Source organism: Mytilus galloprovincialis, chromosome 11, assembly GCF_965363235.1.
Source record: "Mytilus galloprovincialis chromosome 11, xbMytGall1.hap1.1, whole genome shotgun sequence".
In the NCBI taxonomy this organism is placed as follows: domain Eukaryota; kingdom Metazoa; phylum Mollusca; class Bivalvia; order Mytilida; family Mytilidae; genus Mytilus; species Mytilus galloprovincialis.
Window position 1 is genome coordinate 61799876 of NC_134848.1, and position 8816 is coordinate 61808691.

The 8816-nt window shown below is 32.5% G+C and overlaps 1 long non-coding RNA gene across 1 annotated transcript; it reads right to left on the reverse strand.

Moving 5' to 3' along the window:
* Positions 1-690: 690 nt before the first annotated feature.
* LOC143052555 (uncharacterized) lies at positions 691-7631 on the reverse strand. Its single transcript, XR_012971149.1, has 5 exons — positions 6850-7631; positions 5934-6011; positions 5040-5123; positions 2579-2653; positions 691-1862 (listed from the first exon to the last, which is right to left on the reverse strand). It is a non-coding gene; the product is annotated as an uncharacterized LOC143052555 (long non-coding RNA).
* Positions 7632-8816: the final 1185 nt, after the last annotated feature.

Consider the following 8816-nt stretch of genomic DNA (forward strand, 5'->3'; position numbering starts at 1 on the left):
AGCTTATACTGGTTTTTTTACGTTTTAATGAATTGTGTAACATTAAAGCCAAACATATAAGTTTTTGTGATGGTTATATAGATATTTTTGTCAAAAAGAGCAGATTGCTATAGAAAAGGCAACCATATCAAAGCTAGAAAGTCCACAATGTCCTGTTGCTTTACTTTCATACTATTTAGATGTAGCCTATATAGATATGAAGTTCGATATGTATATTTTTAGATCGATCTCGTTTTTTAAGAGTCGCAATGCATTTTCATTAAGAAAGAAAAATGTATGTTTGTCGTACACTAGAACTAGAGAAATCGTATCTATGGCATTAGCTGATTTTGGCTGTAGTATAATTGATTTTGGTTTACATAGCTTCAGAGCTGGAGGGGCAACAGCCGCAGCTCAGAATATTATATCTGATAGATTATTTAAAATGCACGGTCGCTGGAAATCAGATAGAGCCAAAGACGGATACGTGTTAGAAAATTTACAAAAGCGTTTATCAGTTTCTAAGAATCTTGGAATTTAGTAACATGTATATTTCTGTCTACTTTCTTTGTGCGTCGAGGTGGTCACTGCGCCATTCAGTATCAAAACTTGTGTTTGTTCTTTCGTATTTAGAGAGTAAAGGCTAATGCTGAAGTGTAAATAACTGGATGTGCTCAATTATTTACACATATGGTCAAAATAGATGGAGCATTTTAGCACATAAATACTTTATGTATGGTTAAACAACGTGCATTAAAACATAAAGTTAGTATTTCACAGTTCATTACTGCGATATTGACAGCATTACAAAGGAGTAGGTTCAGTAAGACCCATTTTTGGTCCCAAAATATAGCAGTTTTAGAAAATTGTGAAAATGTAATCTTTAAGCTATATTTTGGAAAATAAAATGCTTCTGCTACATTAATATGAGCTGTTTTTGACAATACAATGCACAAATATTGCGTTCTAGCATCATAAAGTCATGCTAAATTACTGAAATCTTCCAAATTTTAGCATTTTGGTTAATTTTTAGACGGTTTCTGTCTAAAATGAAAGTGGCCGCATTCGTGTTCATTCATCATATTGAAATGCAAGTTGTATTTGATGACAAACCATATATAAAGATTGAAGATGAACACGGATGCCGCCACTTTCATTTTGACAAAAACCATCTGAAAAGTGACGCTTTTTGACATATTTGATAGATTTTTCATATTTAAGCTTGAATCAGAGCGTTTTTAATGACTAAATTAGTTAAAATCTTTCACATAAAGTAATCGAATCAATTGAAATAAACACTGAAGTGTTTAAAAAGTGTCCAAAAACTTTTGTTAGATGAACCTGAAATTTGAGGCCAAAATTGGTCCTTACCGGACCTACTCCTTTGGCAGATCATTGTCGAATAAATATTTGGTTATTTTATCTTGAACAAACAACACATGTCATCGGGTAGTTATTACGGTAGGGTGGACATTGAAGCGATCCACATCTCGCTAACACTTCGTAGAAATATTTGCCGTCATTTTTATATGATGATCCTCCACTGACATATTCGGGTTTGATATCCACACAAATATAAGAGCTTGCAGCTGAATGATCATATTGACCTGAGGAGAGATATCCATGGTACTCCATGTTCCAACCTGTGTAGCACCTGTTTTTTCCTGGTATCATAATAACACTGGATGCCTGTCTTACTCTACAGACAGCACATGGTAAGTCCTGACCTCCACTGTTTGAATCAAAAAAGTTACTCTTGAACTCTGCCCCGTGCATACGTGCATAAGCAGTACCGCTTGTCTTGCTAAAATCAGGATCTAATGGAAGACACACTGGTTCTGGAGCAGCCCCGTAATCACCTGCAAATCCACCGCCTGTATACCCTAAAATAAGATTTAGTTATTGATAGGTCGTTCATAATCAGCTGTTCGTGTTATAGATTTTCTGTTCACATACACAAACTTCATTTTCTGTTTTAGAACAAGTGGTAATTAATGCACCAAAAGAGTGTTATGGCTAGTATAACCGATCCGTGTTTGCTTTTTCCCAAAAACATAACATATGTCCGGAAATCTGTATATTATTTTCCGCTATACATGGTATCAATTTTGATACATTATTGAAGTCAAATTTTCCCATAAAAAGGAATACTTGATTACAATAAATAAGTATATAAATATATAATCACTGTATGCATTCATATTAGACGAAGTACTAGGATTTGCGTTTGTTCATTATCTACTGATATTATATCAATATCCGGCAGTTCTGAAAACCTGCTTAAATTTGCAGATGTATCATGTTTATAATGACTATGTTAAACCTCAAAAGACAAGGCTAAATTAGTGCGTACTATTTTATAAAAATAAAGGGAAAGTTTCAACTACACTCATGATAGAAATTAGGATTACAATTTTATGCGTTTCGCCTACAAAGGACTTACCAGTTACCTTCAAGCCAAAAAGTCATAGACCCAAAAAGTAATAATGTGAGAATAAGGTTGAAAAGCATTAATGATTTAATTTTCGAAGGTTTTTCAAAATACAGTTATGCAACTTTTTGATTTGGTTTTTAAAAAAGACATAAAAAGTTTTCCTACCTGAATATACAAGCTCCGTATCATTTATATTTGGACACTGCGTTCTTGACCATCTGACGTATGTAGCACCACGTGCTAAAAAAATATAAAACGGAAAAGAAAGTAAGAAGATTTTTGTATCATGATTTGTGTTATAAAGAATGCAATTCGTTGAGGTGAATCAACATAAGACAGTTCTTAACAAGTTTAAAATCAAAATCAAAGATACAAGTCGTATCACTTTTTGATTCTAAGCGTCACTGATGAGCTGTAGACGAAACGCACGTCTGACGTATTAAATTATAAGCCTGGTAACTATTATAGATTTCAACTCTAAACCCATCATTAACGCTATAATAAAGAAAGGTGAAAAACGTCTGAAGTTGAGGAGCATTGAAGACCCAAAATTCCGAAAGGTTTTAAGTAAGAACAGCTACGGTAATCTTTTCCTAGGATAGGAAATCCTTAGTATTCTTACAATTTGAAATTTTGTAAACAATTAATTTATCAATGCATAATCATACCGACACTAACGTACTGCCTATTGGTCTAGTGTATTTAGCTCTTCCTCATTATTTCACATCATAACGGAAATCTGTGTTGAACCCCTTGTTCAATGTCTTTTACAATAAGCAATTTGGAACATTACCCGTTCTTCAAAGAAGACATGTATACCTTATTTTGTAACTTGTTAAACATAAAACTTGAACAGTTATTGTAACATGTATAACAGATAAAACAATTTATAAATCAAATATGCTGAGATGTTTTGTCAGTAACCTAACTTATTTAGAGCACAAGGTAAAGTGTACTCCAAATGAGTCCGTCGCTGACATTTTTTTCTCATTTATGTTTGCTTGTTTGTGTTTTTGTGTTTAAAATCGTTTTTAACTTCATAGAATACAAATTGTAAGCTAAATATACAATTAGTTTTTGAACGCCAATTTACTAGCTGGTATAGTCATGCAAGACATATAAATGTTCACTTAAAGAATTAAAATATACAAATTATGAAAGATTCGTTGAATTTCTAAATATTTTTTTCCGGTATAACTATTGATTTTGTTAGTACGAATCAGCTTTGAACCGACAATGGGCTTTGTCCAATGTCAATGCTTTCGTTCTGTCTGTTAACACACGTGTTTATAATGAATTTATAAGATGATATCTTTTGATTGATTGCTTTGTTTTCGATGTATCTTTTTTTTTGTATTAGTTAAAGTGGCATCAAACAAGCTTCCAGTTATCGTAAGTACTCTACGATCTGCAGTGTGTGTGGATGTAGCGATCAGATGACTTTATATAAAAATATGAAAATGTGGTATATGAAGGCAACGGTAGAATACACTGTTCAGAGGTCATAATTTAATTAAGTATTATAAAATCCGAGAAACGAGCTTTAACTGTAGGGAATACATGAACTATCAGAAGAAAACAACAAAACAGTTGAAATACTGAACTTCATCAGGAGAAAACGATAATGATCGCCAACGGCAACTCGCCATCAGAGACCAAATCCAAAACAATTATCAACTATAGGTCACCGTTCGGCCTCTAGCAAAGCCATACCAAAAAGTTAGCGTCGAAAGGCAGCGAAATTAAAAATGTAAAAAGATAACACTAACAGCCTGATAAATGTATAAAACAATGTGTAAAACAATGAACAAAAATCAGATTTGACATACTGCAACAATTGATAACCACTGATTTACCGGCTATTGACGTTTAACAAGCTCATATATAATTTAGCAGGGTTAAACATGGACAAGGATGTAACAGTACAACATAAGACAAAACTATAAACAAAAGTTGACTCATCACATCGAAAACAAGCAAAACAAATCTCAATAAAACAGATCAAACTGTGCACGTTTTTTTTGCATTCCCGTATCTTAAAAGACCCTAGCCTATTTCAACTGATATTCATTGTCCATGTTATATTCTTTTATTGTGTTGCTACGTTATTGTCCGTGTTTATTGGGAGGGTGTTTATCGCCGGAAAACATGTTTAACCCGTCCATATTCAATGCGTGAAATACCAAAGCTTGTATTTGAGTGATTGTCGTGTGTTGCTTCTCGACATTTTTGTGTTTCGTTTGTGGTACTTTATAGTACATATGTTCTGGTTTTTTTAGGGATGATTAGGCGCCCACAGACATGATTAACCCCTAAAAATATCATTTACAAGTTGATTGACCGTCACCTGTTGATTATGATCTGTTTACTTTTTTTAGAGAATCTTAGATCACCATAGTTATATTGGTGACGCTCAGTCTTTGTAGTTTCTCTTTACAACATTTCTTTTTTTCCATTACGTTGTTAGCTTATTTCTGACTTGTGATTTTGAATGTTCCCTTTGGTATCTTTCGGCTCTATTTTCACGGTTCAGCAAAATGTATAACTTGATTTAAAAATTGCAATATAAATTGTTTTGATGTTATTGTGCATTTTATCTTATATTTTGATATACATTCATACAAACCGTTGCTCTCAACTTTGACTTGTTGTTTAATCAGATGTATTTCATCATTCAGTGTCTTCCGTATTTTGCTGTTGTTTTCATTCACTGAAAATAACGAAGCAAATATATAGGGGACAATCAATAGGGATATATAAGGTGCTGTCAGATATATACACTAAATACTTTAATATGTTTGAGTACACATGCTGGAAAAATCGGCTCTAAATGGTTAATATTTAAGTGAAGATTTCAAATCAATGTTAAGAAAGCCCGGTATGGACAATCTGAACGTTCTTTCTCTGTAATATATGAAAGACATGAAGAAGAAAAAAGAATGAAACTATTCTTGTACTACTTTTTCTATGAAAATAGGCACATGATTTTTATGACTTTGTAGCTCACCTGGCCAAAAGGGCCAAGTGAGCTTTTCTCATCACTTGGCGTCCGGCGTCCGTCGTCGTCTGTCGTCTTTCACCGTTGGCCACACTCATCATTAGGGTATCTTTTTTAAAAAATGTGTCCAGTGACCCGGCCAATTAACCAAGATGGCCGCCATGGCTAAAAAAAAACGTAGGTGTAAAATGTAGATTTTGGTTTATAACTCTGAAATCAAAGCATTAAGAGCAAATCTGACAGAATAAAATTGTTTATCCAATGAAGATCTATATGCTCTTGAATTTTCAGATGAATCGGAGAACCGGTTGTTGGGTTGCTTATCACATTGACTACACACTGATAAACGTTCGAACTTTAATCATTTGCACACCATATAAACACCAAAGATAATCTGCGACACTTATCAAAATATAATCTAAATAACTCAAACATTGATCTAGGAAACTAAAGTTTATTTGAATTGTGCTTTTAAATACCAATAGAAATTAGGTAAAGAAATAAACCTATTAAGAATATTACCTTTGCTTGTTATGACTTGATTAAAGTCATGCATTGTCTTATTCATATTGCTGATTAAGTCGCTGGATGTTTTATTTTCTGCAACATATGAATAAAAAAAGATAACTGTATTATAAATTGCAGCTAAAGTTAGTTCTGTATAAATATGGTGATAAAAACAAATACATTTTTAAGATGTAAGGCAAATTGATGGTGATATTTTTCTATGCGGTGTGATAAGAATAGCTGAAACTTTTACACTTGCTTGCATATTTCTCATGTATGATCTTTACGTTATGAGAGAGCTAAGGATTATCTGTAGCTACACAGAACAGAATCATTTTCCTTCGTGCAGGACAAAACAATCTAAATTTCTTAGAAACATACTGATTCAACGGGATATTTACCGAAGAAAAAAAGGATCAAAATGTTGGTGTTTTTCTTTCTTATCGATAATATATTTATGGATATATCTGAAGACTTGAAGTTGACCTTTAACAATTAACAAAGCTTATAGTATATGATGTTACTGAATATAAGTATCATTTTCTATTTCAAAATAAGTAAACAGAATCAAAAAAAGCTTTTAATGAATTTGCGTGCGCTTAGTGCTTTTCTACATATGTCTCCATCAGAAAAGCTCTAAAGCAGATGTTTCATAGCCAAGAATATTCAGATGCAGAAACGCATCAAGAGTAATATGTATAAAATAATACAAACATTTACATAAGACTAACTTTTTTCTTAAGTGTTTTGAAACGTAAGTTTCTATATACTTTAGAGGTTTATCAACGAATAAACAAGTGGTTCATGATGTAGGCTAGTGGTAATTGGCACCCATAATGTATTTAAAACATTGAAAAACAAAAGGTTCAAAATGATCAAAATAAACCAGATGAGATATACAAGATTGAAATTATAAAAAATATGTACTAACCGTATCGAATATTCTGCTCGATCAACCTAATTGAAGTATTATGCTGTCTGGATAGTTTTGAAATATTTTGTGCCAAATCGGATCTAAATGCCAAAGTTTGGTTGTAAAGTGCCAAGAAGTCCTGTCCTCGCGCGGCCTGGTTCGTTGTCAGAGAATGAACTTGACGCTTTAGTGTTTCTGTGTCCGTTTTAAGTGTATGAACATCTTGTAACTGATTGACACTCTTGAATTGCTTCAAAACACTGAGTTCTGTCATTATTGTTGAAAACTGATTATCATGCGCTAATTGTTTTTGAACCGTTTGTTCCTGATCTGAATGTAACTTAGAATAATTCTGTTGTAGGACGGTGTATTTTTGTTCAATGACGGATAGGCTATTCTGGATAACAATTTTCTCACTTTTCAGTTCTTTGACACTTTTTTCCAACACATTAGTTTTATTATCCATATCCTGTAGTTTCTTCGTTAAATCAGCAATCATTTTGGTTTGCTCACGGGAACCAGATATATTAGATGTTTTCATAACAACCTCATTGTAAAGTTGCGTCACGGCCACTTCCAAATGTTTTCTAGCTTTTATTTCCTCTGCCAGTAACTCCATCAGTGCTATATAATGATGGTCAGATATCCCATTATTAGGTAAAGTAGTTTTATCGTTCAATAGAAATGCTCTTAGCATTGGAATGAGCAACACAAAACAAAAATGAATTTGTAACATTTTCATAATGAAAGCATAGGGCGTACATATGAATGAATCCAAATTTAAAGATATGTTGTAATCAATTCACCTATATAACATGTATAAATGGTGTTGTTCAAATGGTGTTATCTTTTTATTTTATATGTGAATTGTTTACATTTATTTGATAAAAACTTTGAATATGGATATAGTAGAAACACACAACCGTGATCTTTATATTGATCACATCTTTTATTACATGTGTTCACTTTTTTTATACGTTAGGGTTGACCGACGGTGTATGTGGGGTTCAAATATTTGTCATTAAGCATTGAAAGTATATCCAGAGAAGCGCGTTGAATGCATGGTATTTAAAACGTATTGTTTTTATTTTTTGTGCATAGAGACTGCGATTTTTGCAATACGCTAATTTGTAATATAGAATACTAGTATTAAATATCATAGATGTGTTGAAAATATGGCATCTTGACCGGTATTGCAACTTATGCATTGTGTTGTAAGGTTACTTCGCACTTGAGAGTAATTCCACATATTTTTTGCACACAAGTAGAAGATAATTAATCAAGACGATCGACGGAAATGATCATTGCTTCCCTACTGATGGTAAAATTTACTGAACATATCATAATATATCATTACGGAGGTATGTCATTATTATTGAGGAATATTGTACATCAATGTATGCCATGTTGTTTCAAAGCTACTTAAACCTCTCAATTATATGACAGTTGCGTACAACAAAGTGTAATTATTTGACATTCAAGTATTGAATATTTATGTTGATGTCAATGATATTTTGATGGATAATGATTGTTGATTCAATTAATAAATATAATAGACAGACAGCTTGCACGATTGCTTTAAAAAATATTGTGTTGTTATTTTACCATTAATAAATGCCTTTGCAATATGATTGAAAATAAAATAGAGCAAAATATATCGCACTCGTGGTTACAGTACAGTTTTGTATATTATATAAACAGCCAATGGAAGTTACGGAATACTTCTTTTGGTAAGAATGTAAAGAAACGCGAATATCAATTTAGTGAGAATTTAGAGTATTTCGGTTTTTCGTAGAAAACAATCCCATCAGTCATGTGCACCTGCTGCTGCTTCTGTTAAATAGTGTTAGGTCACATATTCATGTATTTCAAATTTAATAATCATTTTAAAAGGAAATTGTTTCATACATTGTAGTAGTATCGATTTAGTGTAAAGGCATATTTCACCCATTTTATACTATTTTGTTGAACGACTATATAACAAA